Genomic DNA, 26,942 nt, shown 5'->3' with positions numbered 1-26,942 from the left:
ATTACTAACTGAACTTCATAACATCCTTGTGGAGTAGATAATTTTGATCTGGTGAACTAAAGTACCAAGAGATAGCCTAAGTTATATAATGAATATGTATGAAAATTCTGAATTAAGTATCAGGTTTCTTATTCCTTCTTATAAGGATCAGATTCCTGTTCTTTGATGAAATCATTCTAGGAGTTCTAAGGAAAAAAATAATAATAAGCATTAGTTAATATCCCTAAAAAGTCATAGCAAAGTTCTTTTAAAGGCAAGAGTAAAATATAAATATCTAAAACCTATGTTTATTAGTAGTGGTGGTAACTTTAATTATTGAAGCTAACCAAATATTTCTTTGACCTGTGCATTGTTAGATTGCTTAATTGCTTCACCAGTTTTCACAGCCATTGTCTGAAATTGATCTTTCAAAGTTTGGTTTAGGTCTGTGCCAGTTTGAATATATTGTGTCCCCCAAAAGCCATTATCTTTGATGTAATCTTGTGTGGGCAGACGTTATCAGTGTTCATTAGATTGTAATTCTTTGAGTGTTTCTTTGGAATGTGCCCCACCCAGCTGGGGGTGATGACTCTGATTGGATAATTTCCATGGAGGTGTTGCTCCACCCATTCAGGGTGGGTCTAAGTTGATCAGTGGAGCCATATAAATGAGCTGACTCAAAGAGAAGGAACTCAGTGCAGCTGTGAGTGACATTTTGAAGAGGAGCAAGCTTGCTAGAGAGGAACGTCCTGGAAGAAAGCCATTTTGAAGCCAGAACTTTGGAGCAGACGCCAGCCACATGCCTTCCCAGCTAACGGAGGTTTTCCGGACACCATTGGCCATCCTCCAGTGAAGCCGATCCATCTCTGGTGTTTTGCATTCTGAAGCATTAGCAAACTAGAACAAGGTCTAAAGTTTGAACCTTTGGAATAGCTCAACTTTTCAGTCTTTTAGCTATTTTATCAGTCAGGATTCTCTAGGGAAACAGAACCAACAGGAGATATCTGTAATATGAGATTTTATTTAAGTGTCTCACACAACAGTGGGGTTGCACAAGTCCAAATTCTGTAGGGCAGCATGCATGAGTCCAAATTCTGCAGGGCAGGCTACAAGCTGGCAACTCCGATGAAGGTCTTCGATGAACTGCCCAGGAGAGGCTGACTGGCTGAAGAAAAAAGTGAAAGTTCTCTCTTCTCCCTTAAAAGTCTTCAACTGATTGGATTAAATCCAGCTGATTGTATTCTCTCATTGTGGAAGATACTTCCTTAAGTTCATCATAGATGTAATCAGCCACAGATGCAATCAACTGACTGATGATTTAATAAAGCAGCTTCTGGTTTATTAACTAGCCATGAAGTGTCCTTGTAGTAAGTAGCATTTAGGCCAGTGCTTGCTTGACCAGACAACTGGGCACCATCACCTGGCCAAGTTGTCACATGAACCTAACCATCACAGCTATGGTACATGAAAACTTCATAAAACTATAAGCTTATATTTGTCTTGTTTGGTACCTTGTTCAAGTGAGATTTTTTTTAAAACACATTTTAATATAAGTCACAAATTTTCTGTTGATTTGGCATCTGTTGGCAGGACTAAGATGGACGCTAATCTGATATTAAAAAAACTAAAATTTCCCATAATTTACATGCAGAAAATGTGTTTTTACTTAGTTTCTGACACTTCCTAAAGGCTTTAAGTCTCTTTTTATCTACAATTTGAGTTGAATTTCCTATGGAACGTTTGATACTTAGAGAAATAAAAATATAGTAATAGCATATTTTTTTTCTCAAATGAAACTCTCCATTGTTACTACATCTGAATGATTGGTTCATTTTTGGATATTGTGTATATATTAACCTCAAGAATGTTTCAACACTAGTTGGCAGTACTACTACCTCCTTCCTCTATTGGATGCCCATTTATATCTCTAAAGTAAAAACCTATGAACAAGTGAGTAAAGATTTTGAGAAGTGCTAATAGTTAGCACTTTTAGTGAAAGAATAAAGTGGTCAAGTTTGGAAAGACAAGTGGATGTACATACTCAATTTTTTAAAAATATCCACCAAGTCTACTAACCAGTTGTGCTTTGTTTACATGGTTTTGTTATCAGCAAAATACTTAAACTGTCATCTGGACTCTAGCTAAACTTCATGTGATAATGACTTTTGTTAGTTGTCTAAAAAAATTGTGAGCCAAACAATCAGAATTATAACTTTCCTAAAAAAGTTTTAATTAAAACAAACAATAGGTATTGCAAATGAAAAATATGATACATTTTGAGGTGAATGATAATCTTTTGGAGAAAAGATAGTTAAATTATCAATTGTACGTTTTAGTTATTTAGTTATTTATGGAAATGGAAATTTCTTTTATGACAGTAAAATCATTGGCAACACAAAGTGCTGTAAATTTCTTTTATGACAAAGTAAAATTATTGGCAACACAAAAAGTGCTTTTAAAATGCTATCTGTTTATATTTGATTTTACCTGAACTTGTACTACTGACAACAAGGTGTTTAGTTGTAGAGAGTGGTGGTTTGGGGAAGGTAATAAAAAGTTAGAATCCTGGTAAATCATCTCTTTAGAATTTTAAAGCAATTGTACATGATTTCTTTTGCTTTTGATTTTGTTTAGTACTTTTTAAAGCATCTGTCTTGAGGGAAAAATATTCTTAAGGAAGCTTACATTGTTTTAGATTTTGATGTTGCAAAGTTAGGGGTTTTAAAATGAGAAACTGTCATTTGTTTTATTCTCAGAACTTTTAATGGGAGGGAATAGAATCATTAACTGCTAACTTTCTGCATATCTCTCATCTGTATAATGGGTTTCTGCTTACTTCCAGAGTAGGTATTGAATTAGAAGTCTTTTTATCCTACCAGAAAAACCTGGTATAGTCTCCAAAGCTAGATGGTGCCAGTGTGTAGAAACTTAATAGCAATGATCTTGTTTTTCTTGATCACAAGTTGCAAATACTGAAAACTTGATGGGGGGTTTGAATTGGTGAATCTACAGGACTCTTATTCTTTCAGTTCTACAAGTGTACAAATAACTTTATTTCATGGAGTTTGTTGTCACTTTAAAGAAAAGAGGCTTTATCCCCTTTATTAATGTCCATGTGTCTTAGCAGGTATTAATGTGCAGTGGCAGGAATCATCGGAACTACTGCCTTCATGGCCTCTCTGAACCTTAAGGAAAGCAGCATACTAGATACCCAGCCTAGACCTACAGATAAAACTGAGGACAGGAAGCATTCAGTGGGTGCAATTTCCAAAATGCTGCTTGGAATTGGAATCCATATCTGTTCAACCTGCCTATTTTCTTTCCTTTCTCTATCTTGAATGAATCAGGAAACAACTTTTAACTTGGATACCAACATAATTATTATTTGTATAAGTAAGAAAATGATTTGCTACCACTAGATGTGTCACTAGAAAGCTTTTTTGTATGTAGATTAAGTGTATTGATCCGGGGCATTTCTAACTTGATAAAACTGTTTGAATATGGTATTAACAAAACTTCTATTAATGTTATATAGTATCTTCTATTTATATGCCAGCTTTAGAATGAGGTGGTAGGCGTCTCTCATAAGTACCATATTAAATGCTTAGTTAAAACTCTATCTTACAGACAGATGAGCTTTGCTCATTTTTGCTCCTTAGAACATAATAAGAAAGGGTAAATAATTGACAGCAAAAGAGAGTCCCAGTGATCAGGACTGTTAAGATTGTTAAAAAATAGATTTCATTTGGTTTTCTATGTTGTATTAAGGTTTTTAACGGAACAGTACATGAGTAAATGAAGCTGAACAAAGTAAAGCTAATTGAAACTTTTACACACCAGGCAATAGTGATGCAATCTGAGGAGGTTTAAAACTCAGTTCTTCAAAACTCAAGACTATTTCCTCTTACAAGCACGATGACACAAAGACCCTATGGTAAAATAAACCCTTTTTTCTCCCAAAACATAAACTTGAAAGTTATTTGAAGATAAAGAATTTCCCTCTTCCGAATTTGAAGCAGTTTTACTGGAATGAACGTATCTTATCAAACAGAGTTGTATTTGTTTTGTTTTGTTTTTCATTTCTAAAAAATAGAGAAAATACATTTTCAAATATATAGGAGCACCATTTATAGTTTAGTCCTGGTAAGGTTTCAGAAGTACATTGTTGCACCATCCAATATCATAGCTAGTAACTACATATAACTGTTTAAATAAAAAATAATTAAAATTAAATAAAATTCAAGTCAACTCCTTAGTCACTCTAACCATTTTACAAGTGCTCAATAGCCACATTTGGCTACAAGCTATTATATTGGATAGCACAGATACTGAACATTTCCATCATTAAAGAAGATTCCATGGCACAGCTCTGGATTGAGTATTCCATTAGTGGAAGATCACATTGTTGTTTACAAGTACCACTCTCCTTCCCTCCGAAAAAGTATTGGTTATTAGATATCTCTGAGGCAGGTGATTTTTGTTTTACCAATTAATACTCCTCAAATAATAATAATAATAAGAAGAAGAAGTAGAAATAATAATAATAGTAGTATTTGTTGCAGTTGTAGTTGTAATGGTCAGAATAGCTGGACAGTGATAGAAGCAACTTCAGGAGGCCAATTTTTATGAAGTTTTTATTAACCTTAAAAATGTGTGCCAGAACATATGTAGTTGATACTTAAAGAAGAGAATGATAGAGATATCTTTAACCTTTGCAAGTCCATAATCCAAGAGTAACACACTGAAACAGCCTGCAGAGTTATATAATTTATAAGATTTGTTTTCACATGTAAAGTTTGGAAATAATTTTCTTTATTATATAGCCACACCCTTGGAAACAATATAGAGCAGGAAAAAACATTAAGCTGGTATGTAAATAAAGGATTAAACATTTTAGTGACTATTCCCATTGTTCAGATTGAGCGAGGTGAGTAAAAGCAAGTAGGTATTCTATTCATTTTTTTCCTTAGAGTTGTCAAATGAAAATTGAGTTGCATATGTTAAATTGATTATATAAGGGAAGACTTTCTGTGTTTTGGGGTCAGAGTAAGAGGAAAAATAAAGTTAATATACTCTAATTGTTGGAAAAGTATACAGAATTGTACGTCATGAATTAACCTTCTTTTTCCACAGTTTAATGTTGGTAGGTGTTTCCTGAGGATAAATATATTTGACGTTTTCTCTGTATATATTTACCAAAATGGTGACTTGGAGAGAAATAGCATATAGCCAATATATTAATTATGTTTTCATAAAATGTAACATTACTTTTTATGTGTAATTTGAATGTATTTCCTAGTTTCAAGATGCTATTAAAGAATTACCTTTGGCTTGTGAAAGACACATATGATTTTTGTGAGAAGCTTTAAGATTTGTCAAGCTAGTGTCATTTTAATTTGAAGTGTTTTTTGTCCCAAGACAATTGCAAGTACCCAGTAAGCTATGTGTAAAAATTGCAACCATGAGGAAAGTATGCTTTTACTAGCTTTTTACACCATAAGCTTCAGGGCTTTAAGTAAAATACACATTTTAAATTATAGGTTTAGTCTTAATTATCTTGTGTTGTTTCCAAAAAAAATAAAAAAACCAGAATATTTACTTAGATAATATCTTTTTATTCAGTTGTGAATATTACAGAAATGTAACTATTTACAGATTTTTGAATTTTTCTTTTCAATTATAGAGTTTTATAGAAAGTGTAGTTGCTTTCGTCACCAGACTGTTTTTGTACTGATTAAAACTGACAGCATATGACTAGGCAGTAGTTCCTTGAAGGCATATGGTGTATATTTGGATACAGGGAGTAATATGTTTCATCTATTTCTGTTCTGATTTGATGGGGCAGAGTGGGGTGGGGTTGTTTGGAGAGAGTATATTTCCAGTCTTATCTTCCTTGCCGCCCCCGCCCCCGGCATCATTTAAAGCTGCTCCACACTTCTCCTCCTTGAAAATCTCTCCTCTTTTGCTTTCAATCGTTGTGTTTTCCTTTTCTCTATTTCTTTGACTTTAAAAAAAAAAAAAAAGAAAAAAAAACAACTACAATGCCACTTCTCTTGCTTCCCATGAGCCTTATTTATAGGTATTTTCTAAATTCTGCTATTTATTCTGTTCTCTATATTCATTCCCTTGGTGAACTCATCCACAATCATGGCTTTAACTGCTACTTGTATATAACTAATTTCCAAATCAATCTCTCTCTTTCTCTTTCTCTTTCTCTCTCTCTGTCTTTGTCTCTATCTTACATGGACTAGTATTCTAAATTACAATTTCTGGCTGCTCATGGGAAGCATCTCCATTTGAATGGCCTGTGATAATACTGGGCTTAATTAATGTTCAAAACAAAAGTCATCCTACACCACTTCTGTAGATTTCTTTCAGTGTGCCTTGATGAGTTAGAATTTGAGGTAATCGTTCACTGTCTTCATTCCTGATACTTAATTTAGCATGAAGTCCTCTTAAGTTTCTCCGTTTAAAATGTATCATGGGTCTCCTGTTTCCTCTACATTTCCCCATCATTGCTATCCAAACCCTCATTATCTCATACCTAGAATTTGCTGCTCCTCACTTCCCTACCACACCCTGCCTTGCCTTTTTGTTTTGTTTTTTGTTTGTTTGTTTTTGGTATGTATACCAAGTTCTTATTGTATATTTTCCTTAAATAGATGGTAATATTGTAAGAGTTAAGGGTTGTATTTCATACTTCTCTTTGGATCCTCTATAACCCTGGGCATGGTGCTAGATGCAATAGAAACTCAGTAATTACTTTTTCATTTATTCAGCAAGTATTTACTGAGAAGTTACTGTGTTCCAGGTACTGTGCAAGTGACCAAGATAGACAAGGTCTCTTTCCTCGTGGAGTTTACAGCCAAACAACAGTCTCCAGTGGAGGCCCCTCTGATGAGGTGTCATTTTTTATGAGCCCTGAATGAAGTAAGAAAGCCAGTCATATAAAGATCTGGGGAACACTTGCTCCAGGCAGAGAGAACAGCACATGTCAAGGCCCTGAAGTAAGACTAATTTAATGTGCTTAGAGAATATCAAAAAGGCCATTGTGACTGGAACATAGGATGTAGTCCAGGGACCAGGTGATGGAGGCCTTATAGGCCATGGTAAGTATTGTGGATTTTATTCTAAGCAGGGGGAAAGCTGTTGGACAGTTTTGAGATAAGAGAGTGATGTGAACATTTTGCGACAGTGTTAAGATAGAAGTAGGGAGACTATAATGTTAATATAGGAGAGCAATATCGAACTAGCAAGGCAACTAGCAGCTATGAGAAGTACTTGAATTGAGGCTAGATTAAGGAAATATAGTTGTCAAGATGGATTGGATGGAAGGTGTGAGGTAAAAGAGGAACCAAAGAAAACTCAGTCCTGTGTGCTTGCATAAGTTATGCAGCTTTTCTCAACTATTTTTCCAGAGGGTAAAATGGTATCTCTTTCCTGCTTCTTTGAAGGAATTTATGAGGAGCTGATGAAATAACACATGATAGCCAATTATAAACCTTAAAATACCTTAACAATATGTTACTTTTTAACACTAAACATGTAAGAAACTCATCTTAAATTATGCCTTGTTAATAAAGAAATTTCTAAAAGTTTAGATAATATAGTAAGAACTTGAAGCCATATATAACTCAGGAAATAGTTTAACATAACTTCTCTTGGGTTTATAGGTAGACTAGATTGTCTTCAGTGATATTTTCAGTCTTTAATAGTTCTGTCATTGTTCATAAGGATTAGGATAAGGCAATCTCTACTATATTAAATAGATCACATATTTTCTCTTTCTCCCATTTTGTCTGATTGGCTGAGCTGCTATCCCAAGAGATAAAGGTTTATCAGCAAACAGTGACTACCTTTTGTTTGTTATATATTTAAGATTCTCTTCTTAATAAATATTTGAAAACAAGTAAAACTTCTAACCCAAATGTGCTGTTATTTATTTTCTAATATGTTATGTTAACCCTGGGGTGTCTCTGATTATAAACAGAACCATAACTTGCCATACTATAATAAATAATGATCTTTAAGTAAACTCCAGGTGTTTTATGCTTTTTTGTGTCATGCCAATTATATGTTTCCTGAAAACTTTAGATTGATTTAAATATGATTTTATGGCATCAAGAAAGAAAATTCTCAACAAACTTTTTAGTTATGGAAATTACTCAAGCATGATTCAGCTGATTGCTATTTCTGTTTTTCCTATTGTAGGTTTCTCAACAGTGATGTCACAAGATTGACCACATTGATCACAGTAAGAACAAAATGATAATTAACCTTTTAAGGATGTTACATTTTCTCTTAAGAATGAGAATTAGTTTATAGAATTAAAAATAATTAAATTTTAAAATTTTATTTCAGCAGCCAGTTGAATATTTACCTTTTCAATGAATCACATCTCACACTTGTAGTTAATTACTTACTTTCAAAATATTGATTTAAAGCACTTAAAAAAACATTTAAAATGAGAATTATTTTAAATTTATAACTGAAATTACATGCATAATTCAGTATTATTAGTTTACAAATTTACAGTTCTAAGGCCATGAAAATGTCCAAATTAAGGCATGAAGAGGAAGATACCTTCTCTGAAGAAAGGCTGCTGACATCTGGGGTTCCTCTGTCACATGGGAAGGCACATGGCAACATCTGCTGGTCCTTCTCTCCTGGTTCTAGTTTCAGTGGCTGTCTCCAAATGTCTCTGGGCATTTCTCTCTCAGCTTTCTGTGCTTTTACTATCTTTTATCCTTTTCACCAAGGACTCCAGTAAAAGATTAAGACCCACCTTGAATTGTTTCCCAATTGAAACAACCTAACCAAGGTTTAACCAAAGAGTCTCACCCACAATAGGTCTGCCCCCACAAGAATGGATTAAAAGAACATGGTCTTTTCTGGGGTACATAACAGATTCAAACCAGCACACTGTTTAAATTTTTCGCTGACATTTAAATGGTTTCTAAAGAGTCTTCCAAATATGGAGAGTAGTTTGAAAAAGGATAGTTCTTTTAAGTAAGTGATACTCTTCCTTTTTAATTTGTTTAAAGGTTCAGTTTCTACTCTATGTAAGGAAATGATATGTTACCTAAAGAAAATTTGATCCAAAATTTTGATCCATATTATAAAATTCTAGTAAAATCTGAATTGCTGTAATGGGATTTTATAGTGTTTTTGAAAAATCCTCTTAAACAGAAATAAATCTAGAGTAAGTTGTTGAGTCACTGAATCTTACTCTATAAATTTGTTTTTTTATCCTGTTATAATTGTTCAGTAAGTATAGAATCAGTAAATTATCAGAAATGTGAAATCTGTGCGTAGATTATCTTTTGTTTATTTTCTAGCATTTTATTTCAAAACTGCTTCTGCTGTTAAGTTTAACTTTTTTCAGAGGCTAGAGAGAACTTTCATTGTATTTTTCAAGGCTTTAAAATCAACATTTAGTACCCTAATGTTTACGGCATATTCATTCATATTCTTAAGGGAACATTTTAGCTTTCTCTGATTTGTAGCTTTTTGCTTGTTTATTTTTTCTTAATCAGAACTTTATTGCCCTAACTGAATATTTTACAACAAAATATGAACATACTTCTGTGGTAACCTTCTGTTTAGCATTCAGTGCTTTACTATCAAGGAAGTTAAAATTAGCATTGGATAAAAAAGTATTTTTTTGTTGTTTTAGAAATTTAAAAATGCTGACTCTCACAATGCATTTTTAAGGTAATATTAAGACAGTATTTAACTGCAACTATTCTAAATCCAATAATTTCAGGAAGAGGTAGTATTCAATATTCTCAGATGTTAAATAAGTTAAAAACTAAGAAGTGTTCATTACATTTGAGAAGTTCATAAATGGCTGAGATTAGAAACCATTATTTTGTATTAATGTCAGTGTTGTGAGGCTTTCTCCAGTCTCTTGAGTCAAAGAGAAGAGAAGGTAGATTTTAGCACTGATTCAGGTTGAGAGTAGCTGTGAGAGAGTAGTTCAAGCTGTTGCCCATGGGGCTAGAACAAAGTGAGGCCAGGAAAGAGCTGATACATTGAGAGAAAATGGAGTGGTCAAGGGACTTGATAAATTGGTGTGGTAAGATAACAAAGTAAGAGCTAAACGGGTAGAACATTGTGGTTAGAGAGGGGGATATTATAGATTGTTTCAAAGCTGAAGCTGTAGTGGGTTTTGTTTGTTTGTTTGTTTGTTTGTTTTTTTTAATCATCATTTTATTGAGATATATTCACATACCACGCAGTCATACAAAACAAATTGTACTTTCGATTGTTTACAGTACCATTACATAGTTGTACATTCATCACCTAAATCAATCCCTGACACCTTCATTAGCACACACACAAAAATAACAAGAATAATAATTAGAGTGAAAAAGAGCAATTGAAGTAAAAAAGAACACTGGGTACCTTTGTCTGTTTGTTTCCTTCCCCTACTTTTCTACACATCCATCCATAAACTAGACAAAGTGGTGTTTGGTCCTTATGGCTTTCCCAATCCCATTGTCACCCCTCATAAGCTACATTTTTATACAACTGTCTTCGAGATTCATGGGTTCTGGGTTGTAGTTTGATAGTTTCAGGTATCCACCACCAGCTACCCCAATTCTTTAGAACCTAAAAAGGGTTGTCTAAAGCGTGCATAAGAGTGCCCACCAGAGTGATCTCTCGGCTCGTTTTGGAATCTCTCTGCCACTGAAGCTTATTTCATTTCCTTTCACATCCCCCTTTTGGTCAAGAAGATGTTCTCCGTCCCACGATGCCGGGTCTACATTCCTCCCCGGGAGTCATATTCCACGTTGCCAGGGAGATTCACTCCCCTGGGTGTCTGATCCCACGTAGGGGGGAGGGCAGTGATTTCACCTTTCAAGTTGGCTTAGCCAGAGAGAGAGGGCCACATCTGAGCAACAAAGAGGCATTCAGGAGGAGACTCTTAGGCACAAATATAGGGAGGCCTAGCCTCTCCTTTGCAGCAACCGTCTTCCCAAGGGTAAAACTTATGGTAGAGGGCTCATCCCATCAAACCACCAGTCCCCTATGTCTGTGGTCATGTTAGCAACCATGGAGGTGGGGTAGGCGAATACCCCTGCATTCTCCACAGGCTCCTCAAGGGGGCACTACATCTTTTTTTTTTTTTCCTTGTTTTTCTTTTTTCTTTTTTTTTTTTTTTAACTTTCCCTTCTTTTTTAAATCAACTGTATGAAAAAAAAAGTTAAAAAGAAAACAAACATACAATAAAAGAACATTTCAAAGAGACCATAACAAGGGGGTAAGAAAAAGACAACTAACCTAAGATAACTGCTTAACTTCCAACATGTTCCTACTTTACCCCAAGAAAGTTACAAAATATAGCAACATTTCTGTGAACTTGTTCCTACTATATCCATCAGAAATTAACAGACCATAGTCATTTCTGGGCATCCCCAGAACGTTAAATAGCTTATCTGTTCTTCTTGGATTATTGTTCCCCCTTCCTTAATTGCTCTCTACTGCTAGTTCCCCTACATTCTACATTATAAACCATTTGTTTTACATTTTTCAAAGTTCACATTAGTGGTAGCATATAATATTTCTCTTTTTGTGCCTGGCTTATTTTGCTCAGCATTATGTCTTCAAGGTTCATCCATGTTCTCATATGTTTCACCAGATCGTTCCTTCTTACTGCCGCGTAGTATTCCATCGTGTGTATATACCACATTTTATTTATCCACTCATCTGTTGAAGGACATTTGGGTTGTTTCCATCTCTTGGCAATTGTGAATAATGCTGCTATGAACATTGGCGTGCAGATATCTGTTCGTATCACTGCTTTCCGATCTTCCGGGTATATACCGAGAAGTGCAATCGCTGGATCGAATGGTAGCTCTATATCTAGTTTTCTAAGGAACTGCCAGACTGACTTCCAGAGTGGCTGAACCATTATACAGTCCCACCAACAATGAATAAGAGTTCCAATTTCTCCACATCCCCTCCAGCATTTGTAGTTTCCTGTTTGTTTAATGGCAGCCATTCTAACCGGTGTTAGATGGTATCTCATCGTGGTCTTAATTTGCATCTCTCTAATAGCTAGTGAAGCTGAACATTTTTTCATGTGTTTCTTGGCCATTTGTATTTCCTCTTCAGAGAACTGTCTTTTCATATCTTTTGCCCATTTTATAATTGGCCTGTCTGTACTATTGTCATTGAGTTGTAGGATTTCTTTGTATATGCAAGATATCAGTCTTTTGTCAGATACATGGTTTCCAAAAATTTTTTCCCATTGAATTGGCTGCCTCTTTACCTTTTTGAGAAATTCCTTTGAGGTGCAGAAACTTCTAAGCTTGAGGAGTTCCCATTTATCTATTTTCTCTTTTGTTGCTTGTGCTTTGGGTGTAAAGTCTAGGAAGTGGCTGCCTAATACAAGGTCTTGAAGATGTTTTCCTACATTATGTTCTAGGAGTTTTATGGTACTTTCTTTTATATTGAGATCTTTGGTCCATTTTGAGTTAATTTTTGTGTAGGGGGTGAGGTAGGGGTCCTCTTTCATTCTTTTGGATATGGATATCCAACTCTCCCAGCCCCATTTGTTGAAAAGACCATTATGGCTCAGTTCGGTGACTTTGGGGGCCTTATCAAAGATCAGTCGGCCATAGATCTGAGGGTCTATCTCTGAATTCTCAATTCGATTCCATTGATCTATATGTCTATCTTTGTGCCAGTACCATGCTGTTTTGGCAACTGTGGCTTTATAATAAGCTTCAAAGTCAGGGAGTGTAAGTCCTCCCACTTCGTTTTTCTTTTTAGAGTGTCTTTAGCAATTCGAGGCATCTTCCCTTTCCAAATAAATTTGATAACTAGCTTTTCCAAGTCTGCAAAGTAGGTTGTTGGAATTTTGATTGGGATTGCATTGAATCTGTAGATGAGTTTGGGTAGAATTGACATCTTAATGACATTTAGTCTTCCTATCCATGAACATGGAATATTTTTCCATCTTTTAAGGTCCCCTTCTATTTCTTTTAGTAGAGTTATGTAGTTTTCTTTGTATAGGTCTTTTACATCTTTGGTTAAGTTGATTCCTAGGTACTTGATTTTTTTAGTTGCTATTGAAAATGGTATCTTTTTCTTGAGTGTCTCTTCAGTTTGTTCATTTCTAGCATATAGAAACATTACTGACTTACGTGCATTACTCTTGTATCCCGCTACTTTGCTAAATTTGTTTATTAGCTCTAGTAGCTGTATCGTCGATTTCTCAGGGTTTTCTAGATATAAGATCATATCATCTGCAAACAATGACAGTTTTACTTCTTCTTTTCCAATTTGGATGCCTTTTATTTCTTTGTCTTGCCGGATTGCCCTGGCTAGCACTTCCAGCACAATGTTGAATAACAGTGGTGACAGCGGGCATCCTTGTCTTGTTCCTGATCTTAGAGGGAAGGCTTTCAGTCTCTCACCATTGAGTACTATGCTGGCTGTGGGTTTTTCATATATGCTCTTTATCATGTTGAGGAAGTTTCCTTCAATTCCTACCTTTTGAAGTGTTTTTATCAAAAAGGGATGTTGGATTTTGTCAAGTGCTTTTTCAGCATCTATTGAGATGATCAATTGATTTTTCCCTTTTGACTTGTTAATGTGTTGTAATACATTGATTGTTTTTCTTATGTTGAACCATCCTTGCATGCCTGGAATGAACCCCACTTGGTCATGGTGTATGATTTTTTTAATGTGTCTTTGGATTCGATTTGCAGGTATTTTGTTGAGGATTTTTGCATCTATATTCATTAGGGAGATTGGCCGGTAGTTTTCCTTTTTTGTAGCATCTTTGCCTGGTTTTGGTATTAGATTGATGTTAGCTTCATAAAATGAGTTAGGTAGTGTTCCATTTTTTTCAATGTTTTGAAAGAGTTTGAGTAAGATTGGTGTCAGTTCTTTCTGGAAAGTTTGGTAGAATTCCCCTGTGAAGCCATCTGGCCCTGGGCATTTATTTGTGGGAAGATTTTTGATGACTGATTGGATCTCTTTGCTTGTGATGGGTTGGTTGAGGTCTTCTATTTCTTCTCTGGTCAGTCTAGGTTGTTCATATGTTTCCAGGAAATTGTCCATTTCTTCTACATTATCCAGTTTGTTGCCATACAGTTGTTCATAATATCCTCTTATAATTTTTTTAATTTCTTCAGGATCTGCAGTTATGTCACCTTTTTCATTCATTATTTTGTTTATATGGGTCTTCTCTCTTTTTGATTTTGTCAGTCTAGCTAGGGGCTTGTCAATCTTGTTGATCTTCTCAAAGAACCAACTTTTGGTGATATTTATCCTCTCTATTGTTTTTTTGTTCTCTATGTCATTTATTTCTGCTTTAATCCTTGTTATTTCTTTTCTTCTACTTGGTTTAGGATTGGTTTGCTGTTCATTTTCTAGCTTCTTCAGTTGATCCATTAGTTCTTTGATTTTGGCTCTTTCTTCCTTTTTAATATATGCGTTTAGTGCTATAAATTTCCCCCTTAGCACTGCTTTTGCTGCATCCCATAGGTTTTGGTATGTTGTGTTCTCATTTTCATTCGTCTCTATATATTTAGCAATTTCTCTTCCTATTTCTTCTTTAACCCAGTGATTGTTTAGGAGTGTGTTGTTTAACCTCCAGGTATTTGTGAATTTTCTAAGTCTCTGATGGTTATTGACTTCTAATTGTATTCCATTGTGGTCAGACAATGTGCTTTGAATAATTTCAATCTTTTTAAATTTATTGAGGCTTGTTTTATGTCCCAGCATATGATCTATTCTGGAGAAAGTTCCGTGAGCACTAGAAAAGTATGTGTATCCTGGTGATTTGGGATGTAATGTCCTGTAGATGTCTGTTAAATCTAATTCATTTATCAGATTGTTTAGGTTTTCAATTTCCTTATTGGTCTTCTGTCTGGTTGATCTGTCTATAGGAGAGAGTGATGTGTTGAAGTCTCCCACAATTATTGTGGAAACATCAATTGCTTCCTTTAGTTTTGCCAGTGTTTCTCTCATGTATTTTGTGGCACCTTGATTGGGTGCATAGACATTTACGATTGTTATTTCTTCTTGCTGAATTGCCCCTTTTATTAGTACGTAGTGGCCTTCTTTGTCTCTCAAAACATCCCGGCATTTGAAGTCTATTTTATCTGAGATTAATATTGCTACACCTGCTTTCTTTTGGCTGTGGCTTGCATGAAATATTTTTTTCCATCCTTTCACTTTCAATTTCTTTGTGTCCCTGTGTCTAAGATGAGTCTCTTGTATGCAACATATTGATGGTTCATTTTTTTTGATCCATTCTGCGAATCTATATCTTTTAATTGGGGAGTTTAATCCATTTACATTCAACGTTAAAACCGTGAAGGCATTTCTTGAATTGGCCATCTTATCCTTTGGTTTATGTTTGCCATATTTTTCCCTGTCTCTATTAATATCCTTTATTGTACCCATACTGAATCTCTTTAGTACTGAACCTTTCTCCAAGTCTCTCTGTCCTGTCTTTGTTTCTCTGTCTGTAACACTCCCTTTAGTATCTCCAGTAGGGCAGGTCTCTTGTTAGCAAATTCTCTCAGCATTTGTTTGTCTGTGAAAAATTTAAGCTCTCCCTCAAATTTGAAGGAGAGCTTTGCTGGATAAAGTATTCTTGGCTGGAAATTTTTCTCAGAATTTTAAATATATCGTGCCACTGCCTTCTCGCCTCCATGGTGGCTGCTGAGTAGTCACTACTTAGTCTTATGCTGTTTCCTTTGTATGTGGTGAATTGCTTTTCTCTTGCTGCTTTCAGAACTTGCTCCTTCTCTTCTGTGTTTGACAGTGTGATCAGTATATGTCTCGGAGTGGGTTTATTTGGATTTATTCTATTTGGAGTTCGCTGAGCATTTATGATTTGTGTATTTATGTTGTTTTGAAGATTTGGGAAGTTTTTCCCAACAATTTCTTTGAATACTCTTCCTAGACCTTTACCCTTTTCTTCTCCTTCTGGGACACCAATGAGTCTTATATTCGGACGTTTCATGTTATCTATCATATCCCTGAGGTCCATTTCGATTTTTTCAATTTTTTTCCCCATTCTTTCTTTTATGCTTTCATTTTCTATTCTGTCATCTTCCAGGTCACTGATTCGTTTTTCAACTTCCTCTAGTCTTGTACTATGAGTGTCCAGAATCTTTTTAATTTGGTCAACAGTTTCTTTAATTTCCATAAGATCATCCATTTTTTTATTTAGTCTTGCAGTGTCTTCTTTATGCTCTTCTAGAGTCTTCTTGATTTCCTTCATATCCTGTACTATGGTCTCATTGTTCATGTTTAGTTCTTTGAGTAGCTGCTCTGGGTGCTGTGTCTCTTCTGGTCTTTTGATTTGGGTGCTTGGGCTTGGGTTATCCATATCGTCTGGTTTTTTCATATGCTTTATAATTTTCTGTTGTTTTTGGCCTCGTGGCATTTGCTGAACTTGATAGGGTTCTTTTAGGGTTTGTAGACCTATTGAAGTCCTTATCTCTAATTTATCAGATCTACAGCTTCGTGGAGTACGCTTTCTCTAACTAACCAGCAGGTGGCGTCCACGAGCCACCTGTTCTCCACAAGCCAGTTCTCCCCTGCTTAGCCTTTTTGGTGAGTGGGGGAGTGAGTCTTGTGGGGCCCAACTGGTGTACCAAGCTTGCGTGTGTAGTTGGTGTTGCCTGCCCTGTATGTGGGGCGTGTTTCTGGGCAGTCGGGGAGGGGGGGTGGCCCTAACAATCAAATCTCCCTGATGATCCTAGAGTTTTAAAGCTGCTGCAATAGTCTAATCCTTCAGTTCAGTCCTGCCACAGTGTGTCTCTGCCACTGACCCACAAGTCTTTGGTATTGGCGTATGGCTCCTGAGACTTGCAAGTAGGCCCCTCTTCCAGGCCGTGCACCCCGGGTCCTCTGTTGAGGGATGACTGTGCTATGTCACAGGTGAGTGCCCCCCAGGGCAGTTCTGGGCTGCTGGGCTGTGTAGGGAGGCCCCCAGTCTGCTCAAATGATGGCTGAATGGGGCTTTGTTAATTCACACTGCTCCACCTTCCCAGCTCTGGGACAATCAGCTGAGGTTGCAGGGAAGGCTAATGTCCACGCCCAGTTTTGTGGTGTGTGCCTGTTATTTGAAGCACTTCCGTCACACTGGGTTGTCTGGGGCAGCTCTGGGCTATGGGGCTGGCGATGGGCAGGAGTGTTTCCTGTCCACCAGGATGGTGGCTGTGAGCGGACACCCCCCTTTTCTTGGGAAGTTGTGGTGTTTAGTGAATTTTCTCAGCCACTGGATTATTGCCTTTTGTCTCAGAGCTCTCTTAGTTCTGCTCTTGATTTGACCTGCGCAAATTGCAATTCTTTGAAGCTTTCTGTATTGGGCTTCTTAGAGTAATTGTTTTAGAAAAGGAAAAAAGGATTAAAAAAAAAAAAAAAAAGGGCCCTCCTCAGAGATCTAATGGGTTATAGAAATGCTAATAGACAAAGCAACCAGGGCCATTAAGGAAAGGTCCACAGGGCAGAGAGATCAGCTTTTCTTCGGGATTTGCATATGCGCCTCAAGGCCTGAGCTCCGCCCTTCCCCTTTCTGTGTTCACCAGAACTCCAAAAATCCTCTGCTTTTATTTTGGAGTTTTTCGTGTTATTTTTTTTTTTTCTATGCCTGTCTCCTCTCTGCTGGGCTGGCAGCTCTCAGATTCTCTGGTGTCTGGTCTCAGTCTATCTATGGTTGGAGTCTGGATCAGTAGAATGAGTTTCCGAGAAGGGCTACCACTGCAGTTCTCCCTTCTCCTTCCAGAAGCTGGCAGCCCCTCTTCCCACGGGACTGAGCCTGGCAGGGAGGGGCGCGGGTCCCCTGGCCGCAAAAACTTACAGATTTCGCTGATCTCAGCAGTTCGACATTTTCATGAGTGTTGTATGAAGTATGCCCAAAGACAGATTGCTCTGTGGTGTCCAGTCCACGCAGTTCCTGGCTTTTTACCTACTTTCCTGGAGGAGTAACTAAAACTTACAGCTCACCAGTCTGCCATCTTGCCCCGCCCTGTAGTGGGTTTTTATATATTAAAGAATATACACGTTTTTTCCCCTCAAAATCCATAATAGAACCATAGGGAATAGGATGGGTAGTAAATATATCAGTTTTAGAGCCAGATAGAATTCAAGTATTGATGCCACATAGTACTAGTTATGTGACCTAGTCAGCCTCTTTGAAACTCAGTATCTTCTACTACAAAATGATATTTTACATGTATTTCATAGGATTGTTATCAGATTTAAATAAAATGTTAGTTATCTTTCTTTGGTCTTACTCATATAACTGTGGTTTGCTCCTTTACATCAAGGGGCACAAAATCAACCTTAAAGATTAGAGAGATATCCAAACCCCCAAATTTACCTTAGTTATATATTGTGGCCCTTTCATTTACAAGTCTTAAATGGGTTTCTATTTTCTACATTATATATATCAATGATAACTTTGTTGACTTATATAAGTTCTAGCAAAAAGGCTGATTAGATCTATTCATATATTGTGCTTTTATTTTCATTTTAGGGCCAGAATGAACTTTGGAACTGTTTAGCTTATAGTATAATCCCATATGTAACAGATGAGAAAAAAAAACAAAGTCCAGAGAGTTAACAGTGATGTAGTCTGCATAATGGTTAAGAACATGTACTTGGGATCAGAAAAACCTTTAAGTTTGGGCTCTGCTATTTGTATAGCTGTTGTGATCTTGAGTATATTACTTAATCTGACCTAGTTTTTTTCTCTTTTAAAACAGGGATAATGTTTATTTCTCAAAAGTGTCATGAATATTAAATAAAATAATGTTTCTATACCACTTAGTACAGTGGCTGGCACATACTAGAATCAATTGCCCCCTCATCATAGTCATCGTCATCCATAAAGTCATTTGCTATGTAGTATGAAAACTTGGTATGAGATTATGGAAGTCATATAGTATGAGAACTTATATTCAACCTGATTTTGCTTTGACCCAACCATAATCTTTACTATTCTGGTTTGTGATCCCTTCACATCTAATTAAAATTTTGTAAACAGCAGTTTTAGGAAGTATAATAAAAGTATCCATTGGTTTATTCCTTCTTAAATCCACTCTCCCCATCCCCCAAATCTTCTATCATCTCTGAAAGTCTTCATACAATTTTGTTTAAGTGCAATGCAAGATATTTACTAATTTCCCTTGTAATTTCCTCTTTATCCCATTGGATATTTAAGAGTATGTTGTTTAATTTCCACATATTTGTGAATATTCCATTTTCTTCCTCTGTAATTGATTTCTAGCTTCATTCTGTGGAGGTTAGAGAAGATATATTGTATGATTTCAATTTTATTTGATTTATGGAGATTTATTTTGTTACCTAACATATGATCTATCCTGGAGAATTATCCATGTATACTTGAGAAGGTATATTCTATTGTTGGGTGAAGTGTTCTATGTACATATTTGTTAGGTTTAGTGGTTTTAGTGTATCATTCAAGTCTTGTATTTCCTTATTGATCTTCTGTCTAGAAGTACCATCCATTATTGAAAGTGTTGTGTTAAAGACTCCTACTATCAATGTAGAATCATTAATATCTCCCTTCAAATCTGTCAGTATTTGCTTTATATATTTTGGGGCTCTCCTGTTGGTTTTGTTAGATATTCTTGTTGAATTGTCCCCTTTATCAATATATAATGACTGTCTTTGTCTCTTGTTTTGATTTGCAAAAGCTGCTGGAATGCAATATGTCAGAAATGGGTTGGGTTTTACAAAGAGATTTCTTAGTTTACAAATTTACAGTTCTAAGGCCATGAAAACGTCCAAATTAAGGCATTAACAAGATGATACCTTCGCTGAAGGCCAGCTTCCCTCTCCAAGCAGTGGGGTGGTAGTCAGGTTCTCCCCAATCCCTGGGGAATGTGCTCCACCCTCTCTGGGGCCTGGGGCGGCAGCACTCTTCCTGAACAACAGGGTGGCCAAACTTTCCTCAGTTCCCCAGGCATCTGAGAGTCCTGGGATAGTAACACTCTTCTGAGCAACAGATGGAAGGCCCACTTTCTGCAAACTCCAGGGCAAACTCACCCTTTCCACATGCATGGGTGGATCTGCTCTCCTGGCCTGAGGTTTCTTGTCTCCAGACTTTAGCTTCCATGGTTCTGCCTTTGAAGTCATTTTTTCTTCAATCTGTCCCTTTTCTGTCCCTTTAAGTCCAGACTGGCAGTGCTTCCATTTATTCAGATCCCACAGAAATCTTGTCAGTTTCCCATGCAGCACACAGGGGTCTCAACTGTCAGACAATAGGACTTTCCACAAATCCTTTCTGGATAACTCCATCTCCAAGCCTGTCTTGCACTGAAATGGCTGACTTGTTCTTCCACGTTCAGTTAACTCCTCAAATGGGGCACTAGCCTCTGGGGTCTTCCTTTCTGGAAGCCCAGAATTTTCCAAAACCATCAATTTCTAGTTTCTTTGTACCCAAGAGTTCAGTTCCCGTCTTATCCCTTTCCTTTCACATTTACTCTAAGCTGCAAGGAGAAGCCATGCTGTACTTTCGACATTTAATTTGAAAGTCTCTTTGGCTAAATATTCCAGCTCATCACTTTCAAAATCTCCCTTCCATCTGACATCAGGACTCAATTTTACTAAATTCTCTGCCACTTTAAAACAAAGATTGCCTTTCTTCCAGTTTGCAGTGACACATTCATCATTTCTTTCTAAGGCTTCATCAGAAGTACCTTTAGCATCCATATTTCTACCAATAACTTCTTCAAAGCAATCTAGGCCTTTCCTATCAAGTTCCTCACACTTCTTCCAGAATTTTTCCCTTATCCATTTATAAAGCTGTTCATGCATTTTTGGCATTTGCAAATTCAGCAGCACCCCTCTTCTCTGGTACCAAAATTTGTTTCAGTTTACTAAAGCAGCCATAATGCAGTATACCAGAAATGGGTTGGCTTTTACAGTGGGGATTTATTAGTGTACAAATTTACAGTTCTCAGGCCATGAAACTGTCCCAATTAAGGCATCGACAGAATGATGCCTTCTCTGAAGAGAAGCCATTAGCATCCAGGGTTCCTCTGTCAGATAGCAAGGCACATGGCTGGTGTCTGGTGGTCCTTCTCTCTTGGGTTTCTTTGCTTTCAGCGCCAGGCTTCAGTGGCTCTATCAGCTCCTCTGGGGCTTTCCTCTAAGCTTCTCTGGGTGTTTCTCTCTCTGAGCTCTCTGGCTTTTTTCTGTCCCTTATCCTCTCATAAAGGATTCCACCAAAGAATTAAAACCCACCTTGAATTGGGTGGGTCACATCTCAGTTGAAACAACCTAATCGAAAGGTCCCACCTACAATAGGTTTACACCCACAAGAATGGATTTAAAGAAATGACCTTTTTATAACAGCTTCAAACCAGCGCATATCTCATAACTGTTTTTTACTTAAAGTCTATTTTATAGGCAACAGCCTCTTCAAGAACATCAATCAGCTGCATCCCCCTTCCCCTAATGTAAACACCCCTTTTCAATATGAACCAGTTAGAGTGGTCAAGGCCTAGGTATCCTTGAAGATTGAGACAGTGATCAAACAAGAGGGAGGTGTAACAACAGACAAGATAGAATTTAACAAAGGATTATGACTACTGAATCATTATATAGAAATTTCTTTTTAGTCTCTAGTGTATTACAACAGCTGGAAGGAAATAACTGAAATTATGGAACTGTAACCCCTACCCATACTTTGAAACTTGCTCTATAACTACTTGTTAAAATGTACTTTGAAAGTTACCACCTTTCTGTATATATGCCATACTGCACAATACAAAAAAAATTACATCAAAAAAAATGGATCAATAACCCAAATATAAGAACTAAAGCCATAAAACTCATAGATAAAAAACATAGGGCATTATCTTCAGGACCCTGTATTAGGCAATGGTTTTTTAAACTTTATACCAAAAGCATGAAAAACAAAAGAAAAAAATAGAAAATTTGGACTTCATCAATATTGAAAACTTTTGCACATCAAAAGACATTATCAAGTGAGAAGATGATCTACAGAATGAGAGAAAATATTTGGAAACCATATATCTGATAAGGGCTTAGTATTCAGAATACACAAAGAACTTTTACAACTCAACAAAAAGACAACCCAACTAATAAATTGGCAAAGGACTTGTATAGACATGTCTCCAAAGAAGATATATAAATGGCCGATAAGAACATGAAAAGAAGCTCAACATCATCAGTCATTGGAGAAATGCCAATCGAAACTACAAAGAGATACCATTTCACACCCACTAGAATACCTATCATTAAAAAAACTGGGAAAACAAAACAAAACAAAAAAGAAGTGTTGGCAAGGATGCGGAGAAATAGGAACCTTCTTGCATTGTTGGTGGGAATGTAAAATGGTGCAGCCACTGTGGAATTCATAGCAGCAGTTCCTCAAAAAGTTAAACATAGGACGTCCATATGATGTGGCAATCCCATTTCTAGGTTATACCCAAAAGAATTTGAAGCAGACATTCAAACAGGTATATGAAATAAAGTTCATAGCAGTATTATTCACAATAGCCAAAAGAGTATAGCAACAATCCAAGCGTCCATCAGTGGATGAGTGGGAGAACAAAATGTGATATATATGTGGAATGGAATATTATTTAGCTGTAAAAAGTAATGCAATTTTGATACATGCTGCAGCATTGATGAATCTTGAAGCATCATGTTTAGTGAAATAAGCCAGATGCAAATGGAAAAATATTCTGTGTTCTCACTTACATACAAAAATTAGAATATGCAAGTTCATGGAGATAGAAACCAGTTTACAGGATACCAGAGTGGGGGTGGGGATGGTGGAAATGGAGAGCTATTGCTTAATAGGTACAGAGTTTCTTCTTAAGATGATGGAAAAGTTTTGGAATGAATGGTGATGATGGTAACACAAGATTGTGAAGGTAATTAATACCACTGAATTATATAGTTGAAAGTGGTTAAAATGGGAAATTTTATGTGGTATGTATATTACCACAATAAAATCTTTAAGAAACCATGGAATTAGACAACACAGAGGGTCAACCTTACTTTAAACTATGGACTTTAATTAATAACATAATTCTAATAATATTGGTTCACCAGTTGTACAAATGTACCGCATTAATGCAAAATGCTAATAATAGGGAAAATTGTAACAGTAATAGGTGAACCCACTGTGTACAAATGACCATCAGAACAAAGATATATTTGATCTGTGTTTATGATTTCTTCTACCCTCCAATTCCTGCCATGTAAAGGAGAACTAATAAGGCTATGTGCCAGATAGTATCCATGTATCATGTATTTGGGAACTCTGTTTTCTGTGTAATTTTTCTGTAAACCTACAAGTGCTCCAAAAAATAAAGTGCATTTTAAAAAAAGAAAAAAAAATTCTATTTTATCCAATATTAATATAGCACCCTAGCCCTCTTTTGGTTACTACTTGGATGGCATATATTTTTCCATCCTTTCACCTTTAGCCAACTTGTGTCTTTGACTTTAAGGTGAGTCTCTTGCAGATAGCATATAGTTGGGTCGTGCTTTTTGATCCATTTTGTCAGTCTCTGCCTCTTGACTGGAGAGTTCAGTCCATTTGCACTTAAAATCACTACTAATAATGCAAGACTTTCTTTTGCCATTTTGCTGTTTAGTCTTTGTAAGTTTTATTACTTTTTTGTCCCTCAATTATTCCTTTATTGCCCATTTTCATATATATTTGGTTTTTTGTATTGTACCATATAGAGTCCCTTCTTAATTATATCCAGATATATTTTTCATATATTTCCCTTCTGGTTACAATGGGGTTAAAATTTAACATCCTAAATATATAACAATTTGATTTGATACCAACTTGATTTCAGTCACATACACATATACTGTCCTTTATCCCCCACCCGCCTTTTATCATACCTGTTACAAATTATATCCTTGTACCTTGTGTCCAAAACCATAGATTTGTCATTACTTTTTATGCATTTGCACTGTAGCATCTGTAGGAAGTAAGAAGTGGTAGTTACATACCAAAAAATACAATATAATAGTATTGGCATTTATAGTTACCCAAATGATTATTTTTACCTGAGGCCTTAATTTCTTTATGCTGCTTTGAACTGCTGTCCAGTGTCCTCTCCTGCACTCTGAAGAACTTCTTTTAGCCTTGCTTTTAAGGCAGGTCTAATGGTAATGAACTCCCTCAGATTTTGTTTATATGGGTATATCTTAATTGTTCCCTCAGTTTTTTAAGGAAAGCCTCAACAGACAGAAAATTCTTGGTGGGAATTGTTTTCCTTCAGTACTTGATGTATTTCAACCCACTGCCTCCTTGCCTCCATGATTTCTAATGAGAAATCAGCACATAATCTAATAAGGACTTTCTTGTACTTACCCTGTTGCTTTTCTCTTGCAGCTTTCAGAATTCTCTCCTTATTCCTTTGCATTCAACAGTTTGATCAGTGTGTAATGGGGCATATTTTCATTCAAGTTTATCCTGTTTGGTGTTCTTGGGGCCTCTTTTATATGAATATTCTGCTAAGTTTGGGAAATTTTCTGTCATTATCCCTTTGAATATTCCTTCTGCCCCATTCTTTTCTTCTTCTGGTACCCCAATATTGCATATATTGGTAAGCTAGATATAGCGTCCGAGAGGTCTCTTAGGCTATTTTCACTTTTTGTAATTCTTTTTCTTTCTGCTCCTCAACCTGACTCATTTCAGTGCCCTTGTGTTTGAGTTTGCTGATTCTTTCTTTTGCCACCTCCAATCTGCTGTTGAAATCCTCCTGAGGAATTTTTCATTTCACTTATTGTGGTCTTTAATTCCAGTAGTTCTGTTTTGTTTCTTTTTCAAATTTGTATCTCTTTATTGAAATAGAGAATCCAGAAAGTGGAACTGGGACATGTATTTGAAAGAAAATGTGTTCAGAGACATGCAAATATGTTAGTACAATATTGTTGTAATGTGAAATTTAAGAAGTAAACAAGCTTAAACGTCAGATCTTGTTGGAATTTATAAACCAAGAAGTTTGGTGAGTACTTGGTACTTATTGAAGGGTTCTTTTAATATTAGTCATCTTAACATTATGGATAGTTTTCCCATTAAATATTTTAGGTAATAAATACATTTTGGTACAAGTGTTGAAGAAGATAGGAGAAAACTAATACTTATTCATTCTCTGCTTGTTTTGGTTTGGTAAAGCTGACAAAATGCATATTACCAGAAATGGGTTGGCTTATACAATGGGGATTTATTAATTTACAAGCTTACAGTTTCTAGGCCACAAAAAATATCCAAATTAAGGCATCAACAGGACAATACCTTCTCTGCAGGCCGGCCATCTACTGGCAAGCTTGGCCTCCTCTGTCAGGTAGCAAGGCACATGGCGAAGTCTGCTGGTCCTTCTCTCCTGGGTTTTGTTGCTTTTAGCTTCTGGATTCAGTGGCTTCCTTTCAGCTTCTTTGGGTCTTTTTCTGTGTGCTTCTTTTAATTTTATCTCTTAGCTTCTGTATTTGTTTTATGTTCTTATAAAGGACTCTAGTAAGAGGATTAAGACTCACCTTGATTGAGGTGGGTCACATCTCAATTGAAATAACCTAATCACAAGGTCTCACCTACAATAGGTCTGCAACAGGAATGGATTTAAAGGACATGATCCTTTCTGGAGTACATAAAGCCTCCAAACTGCACTGCTTTTTTTTTTTTTTAAACTCAGTTTTATTGAGATATATTCACATATTATACAGTCATCCATGGTGTACAATCAGCTGTTCACAGTACCATTCTGTATTTGTGCATTCATCACCCAATCTATTTTTTTGAACACTTTCCTTATACCAGAAAAAGTAAAAATAAGAATAAAAAACAAAAGTAAAAAAGAACACCCAAACCATCCCCCCCCATCCCACCCTATTTTTCACCTAGTTTTTGTCCCCGTTTTTCTACTCATGCATCCATACACTGGATAAAGGGAGTGCGATCCACAAGGCTTTCACAATCACACTGTCACCCCTTGTAAACTATGTTGTTATACATATATCTTCAAGAGTCAAGGCTACTGGGTTGCAGTTTGATAGTTTCAGGTATTTACTTCTAGCTATTCCAATACCTTAAAACCTAAAATGTGTTATCCATATAGTGCATAAGAATGCACACCAGAGTGACCTCTCAACTCCATTTGTAATCTCTCAGCCACTGAAACTTTATTTTGTTACATTGTGCATCCCCCTTTTGGTCAAGAAGATGTTCTCAATCCCATGATGTCGGGTCCAGATTCATCCCCGGGAGTCATATCCTGCGTTGCCAGGGAGATTTACACCCCTGGGAGTCAGGTTTCATGTAGGGGAGGTGGGAAATGAGTTCACCTGCCGAGTTGGTTGAACTAGAGAGAGAGAGACAGCCACACCTGAGCAACAAAGAGGTACTCAGAGGGAGACTCTTAGGCACAATTATAAGCAGTTTTAGCATCTCCTTCACAGTAACAGTTTCCTTAAGGGCAAGTGCCAAGATAGAGGGCTGGGTACACCGAACCGCCAGTCCTGTGTTTTACACTGCTTTTTAATGTGCTAGATGCTTTCTGTTTAAGCCATATAACAATTTTAGAAGACATATTATTACATTTTACAGATGTCTAAACTGAGACTCAGAAAGGTCAAGTGCCTTTCTCATGGTGTTCTAAGTGGGGTTTAGGACATTATTTGAAAAGTAAAAAAATCAATGTTTTGTAGAACACCAAAACTCTATATGGCTGTGATGTGCATCTACACAAATGCTCATCAAAGAGTAGATAACATACAAGTATTGTCTGGAAAAATTGTTTAGAGGAATTATAGACTGAATTATGAGATTATTGTTATTTCAGTCTTTTTCTATAAATACACAAAACTGTGTAGGAAAGAGGATTTTGACAAAAGAGGAAAAATCCTCATATAACAATAAAAGGGTACCTAAGTTATATCATAAAAGTCAAAATGGTGTAACTAAT

At 36.3% G+C, this 26,942-nt stretch overlaps 1 protein-coding gene across 11 annotated transcripts in view; it reads left to right on the top strand.

Annotated features, from left to right (window-relative positions):
* BAZ2B (bromodomain adjacent to zinc finger domain 2B) overlaps positions 1-26,942 on the top strand; it is a 496,556-nt gene that overhangs the window by 188,629 nt on the left and 280,985 nt on the right. For all 11 annotated transcript variants that reach the window (XM_037849039.1, XM_037849033.1, XM_037849042.1 and 8 more), the window contains exon 4: positions 8,191-8,233. The gene's annotated coding sequence lies outside the window, so the exon portion shown is untranslated. The remainder of the gene's footprint in view (positions 1-8,190; positions 8,234-26,942) is intronic.

This window comes from Choloepus didactylus, chromosome 9, assembly GCF_015220235.1.
Source record: "Choloepus didactylus isolate mChoDid1 chromosome 9, mChoDid1.pri, whole genome shotgun sequence".
NCBI lineage: Eukaryota > Metazoa > Chordata > Mammalia > Pilosa > Megalonychidae > Choloepus > Choloepus didactylus.
Note: the sequence above shows the minus strand (reverse complement) of the source record. Positions and strands in the feature narration are given on the sequence as shown.